This window comes from Lipotes vexillifer, unplaced genomic scaffold, assembly GCF_000442215.2.
Source record: "Lipotes vexillifer unplaced genomic scaffold, Lipotes_vexillifer_v1.1 scaffold25, whole genome shotgun sequence".
In the NCBI taxonomy this organism is placed as follows: Eukaryota; Metazoa; Chordata; class Mammalia; order Artiodactyla; family Lipotidae; genus Lipotes; species Lipotes vexillifer.
Genome location: NW_006792881.1, coordinates 2,083,370 through 2,087,169, shown reverse-complemented (window position 1 = coordinate 2,087,169; position 3,800 = coordinate 2,083,370).

The window sequence follows — 3,800 nt, the reverse complement described above, 5'->3', positions numbered from 1 at the left end:
ATTATTGACATATGGTGTATATACCTATTGCCTATGTTGCAAAGAAAAATTTACTCCTTTCTGCCTCTACCAAGGACAGAATTAAAGAAAATGGCTTTACTGGGAACCGCAAAGCTCAGGTCCAAGTAACCACTCTTGTCAGAGAAAGTTCTTAGAGATGGGAATAGATTAGTGAAAGAGGTTATATATTCCCTTTTGTTCTAGGTTTCTAAAAAAGGACGAATTTTATGCTGGCTGGGTTGGGGGTTTCTGGCGAAAGACCATTAGCTCACTCAACAAGGAAATTATAGGGATAGTTTTAAGTGTGGGAAAACAACCAAATATATTAACTATGGCTAACCACATTGTTGTTTATTATCTGCTTTCCAACAAATGTTGCTTATTTTACATTTTAAAAATATGATTTGGGTATTAATATCACACTCAGGATACATTATATCAATCTGCAGCACACTGACAGCAAAAGCAGAGAACAGAATATGATGAAGGGCGTATCAATACCATTACAATGATGTTCTTGAGACTCATAATCAGAATAATTCCAACAATTTGAACATTTTGAACATTGGTTTACTAAGGTTTAAATATGGCATGGACATCAGTGCAAAAAAAAAAAAAAGACTTTCCTTCAGTATAGCACTCAACCTCAGGCTAAATTCCTTGTCCTTATACATTTTGGCTAATTCTTCTGGCTAACCTAAGAAACAGCAGAATTGAGTCTGTGTTTCATAGTCATTAAGCAATAAGCGGCACATCACTTAATGTGGGCTATGCATTTATTTTGGCATTGAGTTTAGCTCCACGGTTAATCAATCAACAAGGGTTTTTGTTTTATGAAAAGAATGTGGTTTATGTGAAGATATCTAAATCGGACTTAACTTTCCTCACAGATCTTCAGTTTAGCTGAGAGAAAAAGTTTATACACACAACATTATGAATAATATAAAATTTCCTCATATGCTTCTAAAAGTGGCACTGATTTTTATCATCTTCTTTCATGATACCACTACAGAGAGGAACTATCTGAGAAAGCCTACGTGGAAAGTCCATGTCCTGATACAGTTAGTACATGTGTTATGTAACCATTTCCCCTCTCCCCCTAAAATTGTAAATTCTCTGAATTAAGACAGTGTGTTTTATATAGTCTCACATGTCCCAAAACACCTAGGCAGTGCCTTACTATTCAAAAAGTATTTGTTGACTATTTAATTACGGCCATAAGTCCATTACCAAAATAAACAGGGTAACGCCCATCATCTTACAACTATGAAGCAAGAACTAAATACTACTAACCAAAAAGGAAGTTTGACCAGCTTCAGAATGAAATATATTAATCTCATACAAATTGGGAAGATATATTCCATTGTAAGTGGCTTTGAGACTTAGGATTTAATTATTTTTTACATTCTGTGTGGAAGGATTATTCTGTGCCTGTATATGTCTTGTCTGAAACCAGAGAACTAGGCCAATTGTTACATCAAGTCCCCTTCCTACTACAAGTCTGCAATCCTTTTCATTGGTAAAGTTCACATTCATTTAAAGAGAAGTTGCACATGAAAACAAGATATACTCTGAGAATAAGATTAAAAAGAAGAAAAAATTGCTTCAAGCTGAATCTAGAACTCATGTTCTATGCAGGCCCAAATCCCTTGAAATAGCCAGAGTAGTAGGTTTTATTTATTCTTCATTATGACCTACTATATAAAGGGGACATAAAAGATGCATTTTGCAGAATGAGTTCAAAGCAATTCTTCCATAACTGGTGTACAGAAATAGCCAAAGGGAAAAAAAATTTCTTCAGAATCAGAGTGATTGAAAATATGTCACATACAGAAAAAATTATTTACTTTTGGACTGGTCTAAAGTGTGAGGCATCACCACAAAAGAAGAAATAAATTGGTCCCCAAAAGATTCCCAGTAAAGTTAAATGGGATGATCACGTGATGTTCTTTCTTTTCTCTTTTTACTTTTAGGAGCTTTCTATAAGTGGTTTTCAGGCCTAGTGACATGTTTTGTTTTCCTTCCATTTCCCTCTTTGTAAAAGGCATTTTAAGGCACTTACCATTGCCAGCTAATGTTCATTTTATGACATTTCTCTCCGCAGTCATCTTCCATAGATGAGCATTTTTCACTCAGATCATATTCTGCTTAGTTCATCAAAAATATAAAACTTCTTTTTTTCCCTGTCAGACTTCATTTTTCCTGTAAATTCTATTTCTCTGGTCTTCTTTTATATATCATACCTCTCTGCTTGTTTCCTAGATTCCATGCTGCTGCTTTTGAAATTTATTGTCTTCTCCAGTGTGTATATTGTTCCTTGTTTCAAAGATGCAAGCCTGGGCACTTTGGCCCGATCCTTTTTTATGTCAGAGTCTTGAATCCCAGTTTACTGCTGCGTTTGAAGCAGCCTCGAGGACTAGAACCAAATCCCAGGTGATGCAATGCCCTGTTCATTCATGAGCAGTTTTACAGACCCATTCCTTTGCCCAAGGCACAATCTCAGCAATTGGCTCTACATGGAAGGAGGAAATGTGGCAGGAAGGGCATCATAAGCAGACGATTAAAAAAGCTTCCCTGGTGGCACAGTGGTTGAGGGTCCGCCTGCCGATGCAGGGGACACGGGTTCATGCCTCGGTCCGGGAAGATCCCACATGCCGCAGAGCGGCTAGGCCCGTGAGCCATGGCCACTGAGCCTGCATGTCCGGAGCCTGTGCTCCGCAACGGGAGAGGCCACAACAGTGAGATGCCCACGTACCGCAACAAAAAAAAAGATACGGGAGAAATAAAAGTACTAGTAGCTGGAAACATTTTCCCCATCACAAAAAAAGAAACAAAGGCCAAGGCGATGACCTCCGCCACCCTCTTCCTCCTTCTCCACGCCTGCCTCCAGGCCCAGGAGGTGGACTTCTGGATGGAGAAATGAGGAACAAGGCACTTGAGTTAGGGGATAGAGAGGGGGCTCGTAGGCTGCTGCTTTCCCACTTCTAGCCTTCTGTAAGAGCAACCTTGAGGGCAGACACTGAAGAGGTGCAGTTTAGGGCTGGGGGTGATATGCCTGAGAGGTGCCCTTTCCTCAGGAAAGCTCGGTGGGGTTGGGCGATCGAGGAGTTTAACTTTATACACACTGGGACAGTCACACTGGTTGTTAAAATAATGAAGTACCTCCTTATCAGTTGGTGACAAGCCATTATCCCAAGCTGTTCCTCCAAGCCCTCCCCTTAGCAGCTTCAACTCCTCCACTTCCTCCCTGCCATCCCAAAGTAAAACGTGGGGGACAGGTAATGCCTGGCACAGTCGGAGGTCATTTCTGATTGGTTAGTGGCGTGCTCATGCCATTGGAAGTATTTTTAGTAGCTTCCTGGTTAAAGCGGAACAGTGACATCCTTAGAGAGGGAGTATGAGAAAGACCGTCTCCCCCAAAAAGCTCATTTTTAGACTAGATAGTCCACAAGTGGCATCTTTGTTACAAAGTGGCCCTCCCTAATGGTGGGTTCTGCCTGTGTCTAATAGAAGGAAGTTTGATAAATAAGACACTGAGGGCTTCCCAGGTGGCACAGTGGTTGAGAGTCCGCCTGCCGATACAGGGGACACGGGTTCATGCCCCGGTCCGGGAAGATCCCACAGGCCGCAGAGCGGCTGGGCCCGTGAGCCATGGCCGCTGAGCCTGCATGTCCGGAGCCTGTGCTCCGCAACGGGAGAGGCCACAACAGCGAGAGGCCCGCGTACCGCAAAAAAAATAATAATAAAAAATAAGACACTGAAACTGCAAGAGGTTGCCCGATACCAGGGGAAAGCCCATG